This window comes from Puma concolor, chromosome B1 (genome assembly GCF_028749965.1).
Source record: "Puma concolor isolate L17-30 chromosome B1, mPumCon1.1.hap2, whole genome shotgun sequence".
NCBI lineage: Eukaryota > Metazoa > Chordata > Mammalia > Carnivora > Felidae > Puma > Puma concolor.
The window spans coordinates 154397421-154419967 of NC_141670.1; the positions used below are offsets into that span (position 1 = coordinate 154397421).

Sequence of the window (22547 nt, forward strand, 5' to 3'; positions counted from 1 at the left end):
CAATCAAAACCCAAAATATAGCCTTCTGATAAACAAATATAGTTACTTCTTACTTCTTGCTCCCCTACCACTCTAATAAGTGCTATAAAAGAAGTCTGCACACTGAACTGTAATTGTTACCTTATGTTTCCATGTTGTTACTTAGATTTTGAGGATCATACGTCAGAAAATATATCTATATTTTGAACCTCCTATATCAGAAACATTTCCCTATTTCAGAAATATTCATTTGAGTAGACATTTATTATGTGTTTTTTCGTGAACATTAACCTTTTACCTTGCACATTGAATGAAGGGTCTATGGACCAAGGGCAGTAAAAGAACCATGTACTATGTACAATGATTCTCCTCACTATCTCTGTATGGTACAGATGGTCCCTGACTTACAATGGTTCGACTTACAATTTTTCAACCTTATGAGAGTGCTAAAGCAATATGCATCCAGTAGAAACCATACTTTGAATTTTGATCTTGATATTTTCCCAGACTAGTGTATTGTGGTCCAATACTCTTGTGATGTTAGGCAGTGACGGTAAGCCAAAGCTCCCAGGCAGCCACATCATCACAAGGGTAAACGACCGATGCACTTCCAACCTTACCTGTACCCATGCAGCCATTCTGTTTTCACTTTCAATGAACTACTTAATTTATTGAATTAAATTAGAGGAGATAATCAGCACTTTATTTTAAAATAGGCTTTGTGTTAAATGATTTTGCCCAACTGCTAATGTAAGTGTTGTGAGTATGTATAAGTTAAGCAAGGCTAAGCTGTGATTTTCAGTAGGGTTAGGTGTATTAAATGCATTTTCAATTTATAATATTTTCAATTTGCAGTGGATTTATCAGGATGTAACCCCATAATATGTTGAGGAAGATATGTATGTGCCATAGACCAGAAGCTAAACTGGGAGAATACACTGAATCTGGACCACAGACTGTTTTATTTGTTTGGCTTGCCAATGATTTAAACTGCATCTATTATGAACATTTAAAGATTAAATTTCATATAATAATCTGGATATCTGATTTTCATCTAGAAATAGTCATGCTATTGTCCCTGCATTTCATCATCCTTGAGCCTTTAGGAAGGGCATACATATTCTGATTTGCCACACTTCCCACAATTCCCTATTATCTCCTGGCCACAAAAGGTAAAATACATGCTTACATTTATCAGCCTACAACAACATACTGTCCACTAGATTCTTGGTCCTCTTCACCTTTGGGGTTTGGAATACCTGCTCCAAATAATTTCTTCTTGAGATGAAATCCGGTGCTTAGCTTTCTAATATAACAAGGAGGTATATCCCATATGTCTTTTTCTGTTCAGGATATAAAGCCTTTAAAAGAAAAATATCAGGAAATTTATGGTGATGGAGGGGGATGGGGTGCAGTGAATAAAGGTTTATAGCAATGCCTTTGATTTATAAAGATGAAAGTCTTCTTCATTTCACCAGTATGCTAATACAACATAAGTAATCATACATATCCTCTTTCTAACACAAATACCATTAGCTAATCTATAATTCCTTGACTACAGCTACAAGATGCCAAAATGGATTCATTCAAATGGTGGTATATAATCACTGGCAAACACAAACTGACTGACTACGTGCTATAGAAATGTCAATGGAAAACAACACCCAAAAGTGTTTGGGTATATAGGCTCTGATGTCAATCCTAGCTCTGATACAGCGAGCTTGCTCTGGGACAATCAACTAATCTCTCTGTACCTCAATTTAAAAGCCTCTAAAGTGAAGAATATAAATAATGTTTACTTCTTAAGAGTTTTCAAGGATTATTGAGATAAAACTGTAGTAAAGTACTTTGAAAAATGTCCAGCCAATTAAAAGGACTCAACAAATAATAGTTGTTTGTCTATATATAAGAAGGTTGGGCATTAATAAGTAATACTCAGTGTTATGTTTTAGCATAAACCCTTCTCAGCTAAAGTATTTAAAAAGTAAAATTTGAAATGTACATCTTCACAATAAATAAACAAGATGACAAATGTTTGATTGTTATTAGGCCAATGTTGCATAATTGATGGATGATTAATTTTCATTATTTATACACAGTTGCATTAAGAGCAACTGGTGTTTAACAGTTATTTAACTTTGATTCTGTCATTTAACAAAAAGAAGTGTATTTCAAATGAAGCTCATAAATCCCATACTTCACCTGACAGAGTCTCAAATCTCACTTTTGTAAGAAATTATTGAAGTTGCCTCTCAATCTATATATCTGTTGCAATGCTTAAGGAATGACTTTCTTTGAACACTGGCAGGAATTGCAAGTGAAATCTTCAAAATAGTAGCAAATGACTTTTAAAACTATCTCCCTGGATTACCGTGAGAGGGACTATATAATTCTTGCTAACCTTAGCCAGGAAAAGGCAACTGGACTGAGTATTACCTAGAAATTTCTTCCCTCACTTGGGATTATTTTTCCTTTATTTTGTTTTCTGTTTCTCCCTATTAAATTTCCCTTAAAATAAAGCCTGAGGCAAAAAGTAATTTCATTTCAACAAGGGCACAAAAAATTAGAAATTCACTGATTAAACTAATAGTCTATATACTGCTCCAGATCAAGGGGACTGAGAATGGGCATTGACAAAGGGCATGTCAAATGATTTTGAGTAGGGTTGATGGCCAGCCTGAGATAGAATATTGTAAATTTTCTGTTATTTGCTTTTGTGATTGTTTCCAGATGTCCTTGGAGATTATAGTTGCTCAAATATAATTGTGTTGATAATTTAGTAATGTAATGATTTTATTTCAAAATTTTGATACAAACCAAGAACTTTGCCACTGAAAAATTGCATCTTCTTTCCAAAAATTTTTCTAGGACTCATGCCACTTACCAATACTGTTTAAATATTTTTTATTACATTTATTTATTTTTGATAGAGAGAGACAGAGCACAAGTGGGGGAGGGGCAGAGAGAGAAGGAGACACAGAATCCGAAGCGGGCTCCAGGCTCTGAGCTGTGAGCCCAGAACCTGACGCAGGGCTCAAACTCACAAACTGTGAGATCATGACTTGAGCTGAAGTTGGACGCTCAATCAACTGAGCCACCCAGGCGCCTGACCAATAGTGTTTAAAGTTTGGATGTCATACAATTTATTGTTCAAACTGAGGCACTTTTAAGAATGAAATATAATTAATAACTACAATAGAAATATAGGATTAGACTATCTCAGGTAAACTAGGGTATATAAGCACACTGATTATAAGAATATTTACTAGTGGGGTGCGGGGGTGGCTCAGTTGGTTAAGCTCAGGTCATGATCTCACAGTTTGTGAGTTTGAGCACCACATTGGACTTTGTGCTGGCAGTGTGGAGCCTGCTTGGGATTCTCTCTCTCCCTGTATCTTTCTCTGCCCCTCCCCCACTAGCTCACTCTCTCTTGCAAAGTAAATAATAAATAAATTTAAAAAAAGAATATTTGCTAGCTATTTTCTCTTTCAAATAATTTGCTTGGGTCAACGATTAAGACTTGTGGAACAATTATAAGAACTGCTTTTATATGACACAGTTTAGATGAGGTGTTTTTACAGAGAAACTAAAACAGAACAAAAAGCCTATGGTACTTTAAAGTGAGGATGGTCAGAGGAATAGTGTTCCTCTCTCACCAGTTAGAAGTATCTTGCTATATTGTCAAGCCTGGACCTTAGCCTGATCAAGCCTGGATTGTTTTATTTCACACATGACAATCTCTCATCATAGTGTCTTGCAACAATTGGATCTGAAACTAATATAAGTTTATCCTTCCTGAATAGCTCACTAGTAGAATATCTTACACCACTACTTTCAGATTGGTATAAAAGTAGTCCAATCATGCCTGACAATGCAGGATCTATGTGGGTTAGTGTATCTGCCCATTTGCTCAATGCTGCTGTTTCTGTTGACTTCTAAAATATTATTTTATGCAACTTGAAAGAATTTGCTGGTCAGTTTATTTATATGTACGTATGTTTTTTTCTGTATAAAACTGCTATGGATCTGTGAGTTAAGAATTTTGTATCCTGTACTTTTGTCAGATAATGGTATAGATAAAATTCTGCATCCAAGAATCCATAAAAACCCATTGATGGCAGGCATTCTTCTCAGCAGGGTTCCTTAATTTTAGTGTGCTTGGGAATCTCATGAGTCTATATCCAGAAATTTTATTTTGTTTTTTTTTTTAAGTATTATGTGCAACTTCCAGTAGTATCTTTTTTAAAATCTCTTTTTATAATGTTTATTTATTTTTGAGAGAGAGACAGACAGAACATGAACGGGAGAGGAGAAGACAGAGAGGGAGACACAGAATCTGAAGCAGGCTCCAGGCTCCGCGAGTTGTCAACACAGAACCCATTGCAGGGCTCCTTCAGCAACTGCAGCTTTCCGCCAAGGCCTTGGCCCGGTTGTTCTTGTCCAGTTTGATGGGTTTGGGGAATTCGTTGTACAGCTCCACCTCTGTTTCCTGTTTAAGTGCATTCCGTGCAATCGTCTGGAATGCCTGCTCCACGTTGATGGCCTCCTTGGCACTGGTCTCGAAGTAGGGAATGTTGTTTTTGCTGTAGCACCAGGCCTGTGCCCGCTTTGTGGCCACTTGTCTGTTTTCCAGGTCAATCTTGTTTCCCAACACCACAAAGGAGAAGTTTTCAGGATCCCGGGGACTGGCCTGGATGAGAAACACATCTCTCCAGCTATGAAGAGTGTTGAATGTGTTGGGGGCAGTGACATCAAATACCAGGTGCAGTCTGCGCCTCTGTAGAAGGCCACCAAGGGACTGGAACCGTTCCTGTCCTGCTGTGTCCCAGATCTGCATTGTAACTAGTCTGTCATCCACCATCACCTCCTTTGTCAGAAAGTCTGCTCCTATTGTAGCTTTGTACTGATTACTGAATTTCTTGTTCACATACTGGTTCATGAGTGATGTCTTACCAACTCCAGAATCTCCCAGGATGATAACCTTCAGCAACACTTCCTTCCTAGAGGTCATCCTTCAAACGCGGCCTCTCTGATGGGGGATCCAGGCCAGGAGCATAGCTAGGGCCCCCACCGAGGAGATGAAAGAGAGGACAGAGGCAGAGAAGTACAAGTTCCGGTTCCAGAGGACTCCTCGGCACTCCCCAAGCTTTCACCCCGTTCTCAGTTTTTAAGAGTCTCTTATGCTTTGGCTCTCTCCCACTCTAACCTCTTTTTTTTTTCCTTCCCCTCCCCCATGGGTTTCTGTTAAGTTTCTCAGGATCCACCTAAGAGTGAAAACATACAGTATCTGTCTTTCTCTGTATGGCTTATTTCACTTAGCATCACACTCTCCAGTTCCATCCACGTTGCTACAAAGGGCCATATTTCATTCTTTCTCATTTCTACATAGTACTCCATTGTGTATATAAACCACAATTTCTTTATCCATTCATCAGTTGATGGACATTTAGGCTCTTTCCATAATTTGGCTATTGTTGAGAGTGCTGCTATAAACATTGGGGTACAAGTGCCCCTATGCATCAGTACTCCTGTATCCCTTAGTAAATTCGTAGCAGTAATACTGCTGGGTCATAGGGTAGGTCTGTTTTTAATTTTTTGAGGACTCTCCACACTGTTTTCCAGAGTGGCTGCACCAATTTGCATTCCCACCGATAGTGTAAGAGGGTTCCCGTTTCTCCACATCCTCTCTAGCATCTATAGTCTCCTGACTTGTTCATTTTGGCCACTCTGACTGGCATGAGGTGATATCTGAGTGTGGTTTTGATTTGTATTTCCCTGATGAGGAGCGACGTTGAGCATCTTTTCATGTGCCTGTTGGCCATCCGGATGTCTTCTTTAGAGAAGTGTCTATTCATGTTTTCTGCCCATTTCTTCACTGGGTTATTTGTTTTTCGGGTGTGGGGTTTGGTGAGCTCTTTATAGATTTTGGATACTAGCCCTTTGACAGATATGTCAATTGCAAATATCTTTTCCCATTCCGTTGGTTGACTTTTAGTCTTGTTGGTTGTTTCCTTTGCTGTGCAGAAGCTTTTTATCTTCATAAGGTCCCAGTAATTCATTTTTGCTTTTAATTCCCTTGCCTTTGGGGATGTGTCAAGTAAGAAATTGCTACAGCTGAGGTCAGAGAGGTCTTTTCCTGCTTTCTCCTCAAGGGTTTTGATGGTTTCCTGTCTCACATTCAGGTCCTTTATCCATTTTGAATTTATTTTTGTGAATGGTGTGAGAAAGTGGTCTAGTTTCAATCTTCTGCATGTTGCTGTCCAGTTCTCCCAGCACCATTTGTTAAAGAGACTGTCTTTTTTCCATTGGATGTTCTTTCCTGCTTTGTCAAAGATGAGTTGGCCATACGTTTGTGGGTCTAGTTCTAGGGTTTCTATTCTATTCCATTGGTCTATGTGTCTGTTTTTGTGCCAATACCATGCTGTCTTGATGATGACAGCTTTGTAGTAGAGGCTAAAGTCTGGGATTGTGATGCCTTCTGCTTTGGTCTTCTTCTTCAAAATTACTTTAGCTATTCGGGGCCTTTCGTGGTCCATATGAATTTTAGGATTGCTTGTTCTAGTTTCGAGAAGAATGCTGGTGCAATTTTGATTGGGATTGCATTGATAGCTTTGGGTAGTATTGACATTTGGACAATATTTATTCTTCCAATCCATGAGGAGGGAATGTTTTTCCATTTCTTTATATCTTCTTCAATTTCCTTCATAAGCTTTCTATAGTTTTCAGCATACAGATCTTTTACATCTTTGGTTAGATTTATCCCCAGGTATTTTATGCTTCTTGGTGCAATTGTGAATGGGATCAGTTTCTTTGTCTTTCTGTTGCTTCATTATTAGTGTATAAGAATGCAACTTATTTCTGTACATTGATTTTGTATCCTGCAACTTTGCTGAATTCATGTATCAGTTCTAGCAGACTTTTGGTGGAGTCTATCGGATTTTCCATGTACAATATCATGTCATCTGCAAAAAGTGAAAGTTTGACTTCATCTTTGCCAATTTTGATGCCTTTGATTTCCTTTTGTTGTCCGATCGCTGATGCTAGCACTTCCAACACTATGTTAAACAACAGCGGTGAGAGTGGGCATCCCTGTCGTGTTCCTGATCTCAGGGAAAAAGCTCTCAGTTTTTCCCCATTAAGGATGATATTAGCTGTGGGCTTTTCATAAATGGATTTTATGATGTTTAAGTATGTTCCTTCTATCCCGACTTTCTCAAGGGTTTTTATTAAGAAAGGGTGCTGGATTTTGTCAAAGGCCTTTTCTGCATCGATTGACAGGATCATATGGTTCTTCTCTTTTTTTTTTTTATTAATGTGATGTACCACGTTGATTGCTTTGCAAATGTTGAAACAGCCCTGCATCCCAGGAATGAATCCCACTTGATCATGGTGAATAATTCTTTTTATAGGCTGTTGAATTCGATTTGCTAGTATCTTATTGAGAATTTTTGCATCCATATTCATCAGGGATATTGGACTGTAGTTCTCTTTTTTTACTGGGTCTCTGTCTGGTTTAGGAATCAAAGTAATACTGGCTTCACAGAATGAGTCTGGAAGTTTTCCTTCCCTTTCTATTTTTTGGAATAGCTTGAGAAGTATAGGTATTATCTCTGCTTTAAATGTCTGGTAGAACTCCCCTGGGAAGCCATCTGGTCCTGGACTCTTATTTGTTGGGAGATTCTTGATAACTGATTCAATTTCTTTGCTGGTTATGGGTCTGTTCAAGCTTTCTATTTCCTCCTGATTGAGTTTTGGAAGCATGTGAGTGTTTAGGAATTTGTCCATTTCTTCCAGGTTGTCCAGTTTGTTGGCATATAACTTTCCATAGTATTCCCTAATAATTGCCTGTATCTCTGAGGGATTGGTTGTAATAATTCAATTTTCATTCATGATTTTATCTGTTTGGGTCATCTCCCTTTTCTTTTTGAGAAGCCTGGCTAGAGGTTTGTCAATTTTGTTTATTTTTTCAAAAAACCAACTCTTGGTTTCGTTGATCTGCTCTACAGTTTTTTTAGATTCTATATTGTTTATTTCTGCTCTGATCTTTATTATTTCTCTTCTGCTGGATTTAGGCTGTCTTTGCTGTTCTGCTTCTATTTCCTTCAGGTGTGCTGTTAGATTTTGTATTTGGGATTTTTCTTGTTTCTTGACATAGGCCTGGATTGCAATGTATTTTCCTCTTAGGACTGCCTTTGCTGCATCCCAAAGCGTTTGGATTGTTGTATTTTCATTTTCGTTTGTTTCCACATATTTTTAAATTTCTTCTCTAATTGCCTGGTTGACCCATTCATTCTTTAGTAGGGTATTCTTTACCTCCATGCTTTTGGAGGTTTTCCAGACTTTTTCCTATGGTTGATTTCAAGCTTCATAGCATTGTGGTCTGAAAGTATGCATGGTATGATTTCAATTCTTGTATATTTATGAAGGGCTGTTTTGTGACCCAGGATGTGATCTATCTTGGAGAATGTTCCATGTGCACTCGAGAAGAAAGTATATTCTGTTGCTTTGGGATGCAGAGTTCTAAATATATCTGTCAAGTCCATCTGATCCAATGTGTCATTCAGGGCCCTTGTTTCTTTATTGACCATGTGTCTAGATGATCTATCCATTGCTGTAAGTGGAGTGTTAAAGTCCCCTCCAATTACCACATTCTTACCAATAAGGTTGCTTATGTTTGTGAGTAATTGTTTTATATATTTGGGGGCTCCCGTATTTGGCGCATAGACATTTATAATTGTTAGCTCTTCCTGATGGATAGACCCTGTAATTATTATATAATGCCCTTCTTCATCTCTTGTTACAGCCTTTAAAGTCTAGTTTGTTTGATATAAGTATGGCTACTCCAGCTTTCTTTTGACTTCCAGTGGCATAATAAATAGTTCTCCATCCCCTCACTTTCAATTTGAAGGTGTCTTCAGATCTAAAATGAGTCTCTTGTAGACAGCAAATAGATAGGTCTTGTTTTTTATCCATTCTGATACCCTATGTCTTTTGGTTGGCATATTTAGTCCATTTACATTCAGTGTTATTATAGAAAGATATGGGTTTAGAGTCATTGTGATGTCTGTATGTTTTATGCTTGTAGCGATGTCTCTGGTACTTTGTCTCACAGGGTCCCCCTTAGGATCACTTGTAGGGCTGGTTTAGTGGTGACAAATTCCTTCAGTTTTTGTTTGTTTGGGAAGACCTTTATCTCTCCTTCTATTCTAAATGACAGAGTTGCTGGATAAAGGATTCTCAGTTGCATATTTTTTCTGTTGATCACATTGAAGATCTCCTGCCATTCCTTTCTGGCCTGCCAAGTTTCAGAAGAGAGATCAGTCACGTGTCTTATAGGTCTCCCTTTATATGTTAGGGCACGTTTATCCCTCTCTGCTTTCAGAATTTTCTCTTTATCTTTGTATTTTGCCAATTTCACTATGATATGTCATGCAGAAGATGGATTCAAGTTCCGTCAGAAGGGAGTTCCCTGTGCCTCTTGGATTTCAATTCCTTTTTCCTTCCCCAGATCAGGGAAGTTGTCAGCTATTATTTCTTCAAGTACACCTTCAGCACCTTTCCCTCTCTCTTCCTCCTCTGGAATGCCAATTGTTCATAGATTATTTCTCTTTAGTGCATCACTTAGTTCTCTAATTTTCCCCTCATACTCCTGGATTTTTTTTATCTCTCTTTTTCTCAGCTTCCTCTTTTTCCATAATTTTATCTTCTACCTAACCTATTCTCTCCTCTCTCTCTTCAACCCTAGCCATGGTCGTTTTCATTTTATTTTGCAGCTCGTTTATAGCATTTTTAGCTCCTCCTGACTATTCCTTAGTCCCTTGATCTCTTTACCAATAGATTCTCTGCTTTCCTCTATACTGTTTTCAAGCCCAGCAATTAATTTTATGACTATCATTCTAAATTCACTTTCTGTTATATTGTTTAAATCCTTTTTGATCAGTTCGTTAGCTGTTGTTATTTCCTGGAGATTCTTTTGAGGTGAATTCTTCCGTTTGGTCATTTTGGATAGTCCCTGGAGTGGTGCGGACCTGCAGGGCACTCCCCCTGTGCTGTCTTGAATAACTGGAGTTGGTGGGCGGGGCCACAGTCAGACCTGATGTCTGTCCCCCGCCCACCACTGGGGCCACAGTCAGACTGGTGTGTGCCTTCTCTTCCCCTCTCCTATTGGCGGGATTCACTGTGGGGTGGCATGGCCTGTCTGGGCTACTTGCACACTGCCAGGCTTGTGGTGCTGGGGATCTGGCGTATTAGCTGGGGTGGATCAGCAAGGTGCACAGCGGTGGGAGGGGCAGGGTCAGCTCACTTATCCTTCCGTGATCCACTTCGGGAGGGGCCCTGCGGCACCGGGAGGGAGTCAGACCAGCCACCAGAGGGGTGGATCTGCAGAAGCACAGCGTTGGGTGTTTGCGTGGTGCAAGCAAGTTCCCTGGCAGGAATTGGTTCCCTTTGGGATTTTGGCTGGGGGATGGGTGAGGGAGATAGCACTGGCGAGCGCCTTTGTTCCCTGCCAAGCTGAGCTCTGTCGTCCGGGGCTCAACAACTCTCCCTCCTGTTGTCCTCCAGCCCTCCCGTTCTCAGTGCAGAGCTATTAGTTTATAACCTTCCAGATGTTAAGTCCCGCTTGCTGTCCGAGCACACTCCGTGTGGCCCCTCAGCTTTTGCAAGCCAGACTCGGGGGCTCTGCTTTGCCGGCAGGTTGCCCCTCCACCCCGGCTCCCTCCAGCCAGTCAGTGTAGCAAGCACCGCCTCTCTGCCCTTCCTACCCTCTTCCCTGGGCCTCTCCTCTATGCTTGGCTCCAGAGACTCCATTCTGCTAGTCTTCTGGCGGTTTTCTGGGTTATTTAGGCAGGTGTAGGTGGAATCTAAGTGATCAGCAGGTTGCGGTGAGTCCAGCGTCCTCCTACGCTGCCATCTTCCCCAGGTCCTCTTAATCAAGAGTTTAATAGACCATGGACCATTGAATCCAATCATGCCCTCAGTAAATATTTCCTGGACTCTGGAAACTCTGCTGGAATGTGGGGATAGAACAGTACACAACAAAGTTTCATTTTCTTCAATAATCTAGTGGAGGTAAACAGGTCAGGCAAGATTATGAGGGTTACAGTGGGACCTACAAGGTGCTATGGAAGCACACAGAGATAATCTTAACCCAGAAGGAAATTCAGGAAAGTCTTCTCAGAGGAAGTGCCATCTAATCTAGAACCAAAGAATAGTAAGATGTAGTTAGATGGAAGGAAAATGAGAGGGAGAAAGTGGTCATGCACTATCAGCCCTTTGGGGGAACTGAATGATTAGATATCCTCGACCATGATGTATGATACACTGGGGGGCAAAAAGGATGAATGTTGATGACAAATGTGGCTGGTTTGGGAACATGTCATCGATCATGAAATGGCTGGTAAGCAATACCATAGAGTTTAGATTCAAGCATAACTCATATCCTCAACCTTTATTTAGTCCAATGTTCTCTTTAGTCAAATTAGTATCTCCTTTTGTTTCACATGCACTTTGTTCCCAAAGATTCCTGGTACTTTTCCAATAGTTAGAAACTATCATGAAGTTTACTAAAATATTTTAAATATGCCTTTTTGGTAACCTTGTCATACTAATTATCTGTATTTTTTAATAATAGTACTTTTAATTTATCTAACAAGGCACCTCATTTAAATAAAATATTCTCTGCTTGCTTTTGTCAATAGTTGGTTTTATTACAAGCATGCTGCTTCTAATTGCACAGATTCCTCTTTGCTGTTTTTCTTATTAAGGATAAACTCAACTGATGAGTTCAATACCCCAGCAGCTTTAAAGTCATCATTAATTTAATGTCATTCACTCTTCATTTATTAGTGGTCCTAATTTCTCATCAACCCTGAAATATTTGGAGAAGCTGACCTATACGATTTGATCCCAGTTGCATGTATTAATTAATCAAGCTCTCTGAATGCCCTTATGTTTCCCTGACAGCTTTAATATTGAAACAATCTTTATTGGGATTTTTTTCTTCCTTCACTTACAGGATGGTCTTAGGTTGGTAAAATTTGGAAAGACACCTTGAGAAAAGTGAGGTGCAATTCTTAACTGAATGTAAACATAAACATTTCAAATTGCTTATTACTTTTGTAAATCAAATTTCATTTTAACTTTTGACTAAAGATACCAAATAACTTGGAAATGTATACTAGATATGATTCCTAACTAGTTTATGTGAAAGGTGATTCACATCACATTTATTTTTTTCAGCAGAAATTAAATGTTACTACTTCCTACAAAAAAATGTTTCTAAATGTGTGGTCCATAGACCACCTATATTGTTTAGGGCATTGGTTTAACATATAACTACTGAAGTAGAATTTTAGATGTAAGTCCAGTCATCAATGTTTTAATAAAGTTAGATGATTCTTCTTTACACCAAAGTTTAAGAACAACCCCAGAAAGATTACCTGGTCGGCAGTTTAAGAAGTTTCTCTTTTCCACAATTCAACATTGTGTCTATACTTTCACAGGTAGTTGTGAATGTGGTTTATAAACTGCATATAGAATCTGTTTCTTTTATAAGAATATACAAATACGGTGTGGATTCTTATTACCCTGTGTCATTAAATTGTGCCTTTTCATGATAAAGAGAAAGTGAGCATCTATACTCACACATGTGGATTCCAGACAGATGCAAATCAACTGGGTGGTGGTGTTATTAGATATAAAGATTTGAGAATTATCTTGTTCTACAAATTGATTTCTAATATTATTATCAGAGACATATATCTACCAAAAATAAGGAAACTAAACATTAGAATTTGTTTCAATTTACATTATAAAACTAAAGGTTAAGTGAACTAAAAAGACTACTATATTTTTGTGCTAAAAATTACCTGTTTTCAAAATTTAATTTTAGTGTATCACACAATGATGTACCAGGACCTGGTTCTCAAAACAAAAAACCCCAAATTCTATCGTTTGCTCACTTTTATTTTGTAAATAACTTTACTATGGCCACATCCAGGCTACAAATATGACACTACTTTATACAGATTTCAAAAGAGATATATAATGGCATATATTTCATAGTATCCCAATCATGCAAATTAATGTAATTAATTTAAAGAACATAGATATAGTAAAATGCAGTGATTTAATCAAGAAATTATTACTTTTGAAATTTTATTGCTATTTTCATTGTAATTTATTTTACTGACTATTTATATAGTTAAACTTAGAGAAGTTATAGAATTTAACCCCTCGATGGCAAAATTTTTGAAGATTTAAAATTTTCTCCCACAAGTTGATATGAATCATACCAAGAACAGCACAATAGTACAATGGGTTTTTATCCCTTTTTGATATAGAAAAAGTATATATCACAGTGTGTGTATAAAGATGTGTGTATATGTATGTGTTTCATATATGGTATTCTTTTCCACTTGTAAATAGCTTATGTAATCTAGTTCTCAGTGGGACTTCTTTTTTGTATACACTTGCATCATATGGTAGAAAACTGACCTCTCTGCCAATAGCTACTTACCTCTGCCTCTGTGTTCCTGCTTCTACTGATCCTTATTCATGTGTCCTGTTTTGAATAGGTCGTTCCTTTTTTCTACCACCTTCTTGCTAGACTTTTAGTCTCTGAAGTGTCATTGTAGTTTGGCTCAAGACAAGTCTATGTGTGTGAGTGTGTGAGTGTGTGTGTGTGTGTGTGTGTGTGTGCGCGTGCGTGTGTTAAGTCAGGAGAAAGAAATTGTATTCCAGTTTGAGGGAGCAGAAAGTGCATAAGCTTGAAGTAAGATTGGGCAGAGAGAGCTTACATTCTGATCACTTTCTTTACTCTGTTATGTCCTGGTATGTTTATACCATTTGATGCAAAAACCTTTCCATCTTGACAAAATAGTTTTTTGAAAATCTAATCTTTAGTGTCTAAGAACTTTTGTCAAGTTAGCCAAGTTTTTGTACTTAAAGTAAAAGTATCTAAATGAAACCTGGACTAATTTATTCTTTCATGACTGTGCTACATTTTCCAGCAACTAAAATTTCTTCTGGTACATATTTATATAAAATAAAAGCTTATTTGACTTAAATGTTAGATATCTATGAGCCAGGTGAATTCTTGCCTAGTTTTGCATCCTGGATATAGATTTAAACACTACTACTAAATTTGTTATTTTGAAAGCCAGCAAGACAGTAGATGCTCAAGCAATGCCCTCTTTTGTCAAAACTAAGTTTCGAGTTCTAAAGATCTTAGGTAATTTTATACTCTAGCAACTACTACGCATGCCATGTTATAAAATATTATCTTACTAAGTGGGCTTTATCACATTTTACTATCAATCTTAGCAGAGGAACATGCCTAGATATTTGGTGAGTTGGTCTTTTCCTATGAGCTTTTAACCTACAGCTCTATGCCATTCACTTTTTGAACTAATTTTGCCCACTGAATAGATTTTAACGTTACTTGAGACTGCCGGGAAATCCAAGGGCATACCAAGAATCTCTGTTGAGATCCAGCTAACAGTGTTTATCTCTCTCTCTTTTTCACTTATGAAGTATTTAAATAAAACTCAAGAAAAGTGCCTGAGGTTAAGTACTATCTTTTCAAGAAAGAAGCTGTCAAGTAGATTTGATGGTGTAATACTTAAAAACTTTTGAGAGTTTTGATAATAATGTTGAGATTTAGGCTTGAAATCTACTTGCAGAATCACTATTTTATAGGTTTTATAGGTTTGTTAATACAAACAAATATTTTTGTTGTCCATGAAAATCCAAAGAAATGCCTTCAGATAAATTATCTTAACCACATTTTACACAAGGAGGTTTAGGATCATTAGAGAGACTGGTATTGGATCACTCAGAATTTTGAATCTAGAATAAAGTGTAAAAAAAGACAAGATAAAGACCCTCATTGGTGTGCCTGGGTGGCTAAATTGGTTAAGCGTCCTACTCTTGGTTTCGGCTTGGGTCATGACCTAAAAGTTCAAGCCCCACATTGGGCACAGGGCCTGTTTGGGATTCTCTCTCACTCTCTCTCTCTGCCCCTCCCCCCCTCAAAAGGAAGAAATAAACTTTTAAAATTTTTAAGAAGACCCTCATTTTATAAGGAATTCAATCACAGATGACCTACATCACAAATTTAGAACTTGGATTAGAGAACAGGTCCATAGATGAAAAAGTACCTATTCTCCAATCCAAATTTATATATTAATGTGCTTATGGAATTTGAAAAATACTCAATAACAGTACAATAGTATCCCTGTTCTTACGGAAATTAGGTGATGGGATTAATATAGTTAACAGATAAATCCCTTTTTTCTCGTATATTTGTTTGTTGTTTACAAATTTTTTGAAAGATAAATATAACAAGTGGAAAGATAATTGTATCCTCTTGACTAGTTATATGTGGAAAAAAATATATGAAAAACCACATGAGGAATAGTTAGATGAAGAAGGAGATTACTTGCTTTAAAAACTAAAAGGAAAGCTTCTTTTTCCAATGAGTTGCATATATATGGTGGACACAGCCTTCAGATTTTCATATTTATATTGGACTACTATCATTGGTCCAAAATTTTCTCCTTCAGATATTTGTTGATATAAAGCCCACAATACAAGTTGTGTTTGGCGATCTGATTTAAACAGATTTTACAAAAACCATATACGTGATTTTTTACAGAAAGTATGCAAACTAGGGCATGTGGGTGGCTCAGTCATCCGACTCAACTCTTAATTTTGGCTCAGGTCATAATACCAGGACTGTAGGATGGAGCCTTCTGCTCAGCATGGAGCTAGTTTAAGAGTTTCTCTCTCTCTCTCTCTCTCTCTCTCTCTCTCTCTCTCTCCCTCTGCCCCTCTCCCCACCTTGTGCACTCTCTTTCTCTCTCTCAATGAAAAAAAATGCAAACTGTGAACAAGGGCTCTACCTTAACTCACCACCATAGCCTAACCCTTAAATCTCATGGTTGATTACAATTAAACCTTGATTACTGAAGGATGGCTATTTTTACTCAAGGAGAAGGGAATGAAGCCTCCTCTCCAAGTCTGTGTAAATGTTCTGCTCTTATTAAAATAAAAGACGGGACCATGTCACCTTTCCCAGCCACTATCCATGCACAGCTCTGAACCTTTGTTCTTATCAAGTCCTCTTCTCCTTCTGGTTGCTTGGTGTTGTCTTATGGCCTTACTTGCATGTAATTTGATTATGTAATAATGCCTTGATTCTAAATTTCTTCAGCTTCCTCAAAGTTGTCACACACAACTGAAACTTTAAAAAATCATTTCAAGCTCCTGTCTATGAAATACACCCATAGAGCTAATCTCAAAGAACATTTTAAACATTCTGAATTCAAACCAACATGTTTTCCCATATTCTATTAATAAACTAAGCTTTCAATATTTTTAAGAACTTGATATCAATATTTCATGGAGTAATCAGAATTTTTCCAATTATACAATTCTTAAAATTTTGCTCTAGGTGTTAAATGACAAATCTTACTTTGAATGGGAAAGATTTTGAACATTTGCAATACCCTGAAGTGCTTCATTATTACATTAAATCTGGGTAATTCATTTCTAAAGTTAGAGTTTAATTAGAAAATAAATATTAGAATTGCTGCTAGAAGTAAAATAACTCAGGAACAACAAATCTATTAAGAAATATGAAACCATAATATTGATGAGACAGTTTTTCTTCTTACATTTTCAAGCATTAGAAACTTTTTTCATAATGGTTCTGAGAGAAATTAAAATAGTATTGAACCTTTCAGCGTTGTCACATATAAAGACATATTACATATGGTTATGTAATAACCATAACTTACACAATAGATCCTTGGCTCAAGTTTATTGGATATTTAACTACTTAATCGGTTATTACAGTTTTTTTTTAAGTAACTACACAGCTGGAGGAATAGAAATCTATGTGAATTTGCACTCTATTTTATTGTTTTTTGTTTTAAATATCTTCTTAATACAAAGTAGTTGTCACAGCATGAATCACTTCTAATAATATTTGGCAATTTGGGAAAATTGCTGACCATTCAGCAACTGCTTCAGTATCAGCAGGATTTTCGTGGTCTTTCAATTAAAAAGAATCACTCTGTTATATTTGGATACTTTCAGGAATATTCACATATTCCTAAATGGAGTTAGAATGTTCTTATACATAAAAGTAATGGTTTATTCTAAAATATCTAAGTTCCCTACAGAAGAGGGGTAATTAAAATATCTATCTGCTAACTGCTTTTTTTTTTTTTTTTGCAATATTATTGGGAGATATTTCAGTAAGTCCTATAATAAATTTTGAAATCATTTGGGACAAATGTTTACAAAACTCAAGCGTGGGATAAATATGAGTAGTAACAAAAATATATTTGCACTTTCTTACAAACATGATTGGGGCGAAGGGCAGTCTAAGCACATTGACTTTTCATAATGGTACTTCTATTTATTGAAAAAAAAACCCTCATTTTTTGAATCTGTAACTTCTTTAGATTGGAAGTAATTCCAAACATTGAAAAATACACTTTAAGGAAGTGTTTAAATGACTATTACATCTATTCTATTAGCATGATACCGCAGGAAGAACTATGGAAATAGTGATGGAAAAATAAAGTCAAAGCATCATTCCCATATTCAACCATTTAGTTAATGCATCTGAAATACCTGGGTATCTGCTTATATCCTGTAATTTTTTTAAATTTCTATTAAATTAAGTTTTCATAGAAAGAGGGAAGGAGGGCTGGAGAGAGAGAGAGACAGGGAAAAAGTGGGAGAGGGAGATAGTGAGAGAGAGAGAGAAAGAAAGAGCCCACAGGCACTGAGCTGCAAGATGTTGAGCTGGTCTATTAGGGCGATAAGTCAAAGTGAGTAACAGTCAAGCCTTGTTTGCTTACTGCAATAGTGTAATTAAGAGGCCAGAAAAAAGATGTTAACTCCCTTAACGTTTTGTTTTTCCCTCCTGCAATGGCACTGAGCAAGGGTTCTAAATCAACTGAGGCAATAGAGTGGGAAAGGTCATCTCATTCTGGAAAGACACTAACAAAAGACCCTCCCCTCCCCCCAGTGTTTTATAAACCCAGTGGTCAGAAATAAGGAGTGGGGTGGAAATTGGAAGTGGAAAAGTACTCAGTAGTGGAGAAAATTGTCCTTATGAACATCCAGTAAGAAGGTCTCAGAAGGAGAAAGGCCTGAACGAAGGGTCCCCCTAGAAGTGGGCCTCCAAATGGAGGCACTGGGCTAGGAATGCATATATACATAAAAGCATGGCTGGCCAGCAGATGGGGGCTGAGCCTGACTGCAACACCCTTCCGAGATTGTAATGCACTGCTGTGCACCATGTCTGGTATTGAGAGAACAGCTTCTCTATCTCCATGAGACCTGCCAGGTGATTATGTGAAAGATAGCACATAGGATTTTGTCATGGAGCTTGAGTCTCCTGATTTTATTTAAACAAAAGGAAATTTTGTAACTACGATAAATGGAAAACTATGTCAATTGCCATAATTAATTGAGAGAGATGCAGAACTATTAAACTTTAAGAATTTATATTCCAGGGGTGCCTGGGTGGCTCAGTTGGTTCAACGTTCAACTTCGGCCTGGGTTATAATCTCATGGTTCGTGGTTCGAGCCCTTTGAGGGCTCTGCACTGATAGTGTGGAGTCTGCTTGGGATTCTCTCTCTGTCCCTCTGTCTTTGCCCCTCCTCCACTCAAACTTTCTGTCTCTCAAACATAAATAAAAAAATCTAAAAAAAAAAAGAATTTATAGTCCATGTAAAATTACTAATGTACTAACTGAAATATAAAAAGGATATGTTTGGACAATAGCCTTTTAGAGAATTGATAAATGTAGATATAGAAGATGGAAAGAAATATTTTAAAACATGACTAAAATGATTAATCTGGTTTACAAACTCAATTTCAATATGTCTAATTCACAGATTCTTGACCTAAATTCTATTCTTTCTCCAGAGTTGACTACTTTTGATTTTTAAAATAATCTTTTTAAGGTTTAATTTATATGTAACAAAATCATAATTTTCATGTGTTATAACAAATATGTATAGTTGTGTTAACTATTACCAAAATCATAATATTAAACATTTCCATTGCCCAAAAAGCCTCCACATGTATTTTTTTTAATAGAACTCTTTCCTTCTTCCCTGTCACCTAGCAACCACAGATTGGCTTTCTGTCACTCTCTTTTTTCCATTTCTATAATTTTTCATAAGTGAGATCATAGGGTATGCATTCTTTTATCTGATTTCTCTTACTTAGCATGATGCTTTTGAGATTCATCTACAGTGCTGTGATTATTAGCTGTTACCTTCTACTGCTGAGTAATACTGTATTCAATTATATAGATACCACAAAACACATATCCATTCACCAGTTGGTGGACATTTGGGTTGTTTCCAGTTTGAAGTTTGATGAATAAAGTTGCTAAGAACATTCACATACAAATCTTTAGATGGAACAATGTTTTTATTTTTCAAAGGTAAACACCTAGTAATGAGTTGTGTCATATTGTCAGTGTATGTTTAGCTGGGTCATAATAATTATCAAGTGTATGTTTTTCAAGTGTATGTAAGAATTATAAAGTGCATATTTATCATATATGTGGTTAATAATTAACAAGTGCATATTTAACTTGATAATAGTAATTGAAATAATGGTTCAGTGGCAATGTCATTTGGCAATCCAATCAATAAAATGCAAGATTTTAGGGGTGTCTGGGTGGCTAAGTCAGTTGAGCATCTCTTGATTTTAGCTCAGGTCAGGATCCCTGGGTTGTGGGATAAACCCTGTGTAGGGCTCTGCACTGAGCATGGAGCCTGCTTAAGATTTTCTCTCTCTCTCTCTCTCTCTCTCTCTCTCTCTCTCTCTCTCTGTCTTTCAAAAGAACAAAAAAACAAAAAAATAAGAGTTTAGCATTCTTAACATCCTCATTAACATTTGTTATTGTTAGTCTTCTTAATTTTAGCCATTACAGAGTATGTGAAACAGAAAGAGACAAGAGTGTGAGTGGGAGAGGGGCGGAAAGAGAGAGGGAGACACAAAATCTGAAGCAGGCTCCAGGCTGTGAGCTGTCAGCACCGAGCCTGATGCGGGGCTTAAACACACAAACCATGAGATCATGACCTGAACTGAAGTCGGTGGCTTAACCAACTGAACCACCCAGGTTCCCCTTTATATTCTAGCTTTTAAAAAATAGTTTTAGCTATTATATTTAGCTATATTCATTTCGGGTAATTTTTCATATATATGTGTGCGTGTGTGTGTGTGTGTGTGTGTGTGAAAAAAAACCAATGAGCAAAAAAAGAAAAGAAAAAGGAGAGAAAGAAACAGAGAGAGAGAGACCAAGAAAAAGACTTTTAACTATAGAGAACAAACTGATGGTTACCAGGGGAGGTGGGTGGGGAGATGGGTTAAACAGGTGATAGGGATTAAAGAGTTCCCTTGCTGCCATGAGCAGTGGGTGCTATATGGAATTGTTGAATCACTATATTGTACACTTGAAACAAATATTACACTGTACATTAACAACCCCGGAAGTAATATCAAAACAAAACAAATGTTTCCCAAATACTCCACAAAAACCTGGACCCCCCCTCAAAAAAATAGGTAATTGCAATAACACACATATATATATTTATATACTATATGAAAAATATATGTTTATTTCATATGGATTTCCAGTTATTCCAGAAAAATAAAAATGTTGAGAAAACTGTCCTTTTCCCATTGAATTACTTTGGTACCTTTGTTAAAAACAACTTATAATGTAAGCCAATCTATTTCTGGACCTCTTATTCAGTTCTGTACATCTACATGATTTATTTTTCTATGCTGATTGGTTTGAGTCCTGCAATTTTATTATGAGTCTCGTAAAACCATGATTCAAATTATTCTATCATTCAAAATAATTTTGGCTATTAGAGGTAATTTTACACATACATTTTAGAATGTGCTTACTTATCTCTACAACATGAGCTTGATGGAATTTTGATTGAGTTTACTTGAATCTATACATCAGTTTGGTAAGAATTGATATCCTCTGTGACCCATGAATATTGTATTCTTCTCCATTAGTTTAAGTCTTCTTTAGACTTCAGTTAGTTTGTGGGTTTGTGACCATTAATAATATTATTTCTATAAGATAATATGTTGCAGCTCAGAAAACATCAATAAACAAAAACTTTACATATATTTTGATAGACTTAGCTTCTAGGAGTTTATAGCTTTTAATTTCTTTAGTTAAAAACACAAATGCATTAATGAGTTTTTGTGAGAATATCCTTTACAATCATAAGCCAGCCTTAGGTTTGTCATTTGGAAAGCAGAAGTTTGGCTTTATAAATAAAGAACTTTGAAATTTTTAATATTTATGGGGAAAGGCATGAATTATCAATTTAAAAAGAAATGACATGACAGCTACAAATAACACATTGAAAGCCAATTTCACTAATCATGAATCCTTAAAGTGACTGTTTTTTTTTTCGAGGAGGAATGCTTGAAATCATTAGGAAGCAGAATGTGATGGCTGTTTCATGCCAAATCTATTTCAATTTTATTTTATTTTTTGCCACAGAACGTCATAATTCGAAATTTTATGTTTTCAGCAGGGATTACTTTGTCACCAAAGAGGACTATCTTCAAAAATATTCATGATGAACTTATTGGGAGAAGAAAAAGTGAAAATTATGAGAAAATTGAAAATAGATTTGGATTGTACTCCTTTAAGTGAAGGAAATAGATAAAGCATCTTACTTTAATTAACACATGCTGCTGCTGCTTCTTTTTTAATTTCACGTGGTGTTTGTGTGTGTGTGTGTGTGTTTTATCAAACTTGTTTCACTTTTTTTTTAAGTTTACTTATTTTTTTTTTTTTTTTTGAGAGAAAGAGTGTGCATGGGGAAGGAGGAGAGATAGAGAGAGGGGAACAGAGGATCAGAAGCAGGCTCTGCACTGGCAGAAGAAAGCACGATATGGGGCTCAAACTCACCAACCGCGAGATCATGACCTGAGCCCAAATTGGTCACATGAGCCACCGAGGCACCCCAAAGACTAGGATGTCAGATATCATCCTAAGAATAGCTAATGCTGTTCCTGTGTTTGTAGTGCCAAGTCACTACAAGTCAGAAACACTGCATGTGGAATCAACTGAAAAGGAGAGATTATCTGCTATGACTATGCATTGTCATAGTATCATAACCAGCAGTGTGGGCAACTATGCCCCATGGTGGATTTTGATCACAGTAAGTAGGGACCTGGGAAGGAGGCAACAGATCATTTCTCCTCCCTTTCTCAAATGGTAAATCCTATGGCTTCTGAGAAGACAGAAAAATAAGCAATTATATTTGACAAGAAGCTGTGGTCATGTCATATATGTACTCCTTCCTATTTTTTCTGCCTTTCTTTGCCTCACATCCTTTTACCCTACTTCCTGCTTTCTTGATATTGCACTATAAGGAAGTATCCACATGTAAGCCTTTGAATCAGGCTTTCTGTTCAAGGGTGCTTTAGCCAAGACAAAAGAGAAAGGTTAAATACATATTTAAAATTTAAACTTACTTTCCAATGGGTT

The 22547-nt window shown here is 36.9% G+C and overlaps 1 pseudogene; it reads right to left on the reverse strand.

Moving 5' to 3' along the window:
• Positions 1–4372: 4372 nt before the first annotated feature.
• LOC112858450 (ras-related protein Rab-7a pseudogene) lies at positions 4373–5070 on the reverse strand (annotated as a pseudogene).
• Between the last annotated feature and the right edge of the window lie 17477 nt (positions 5071–22547).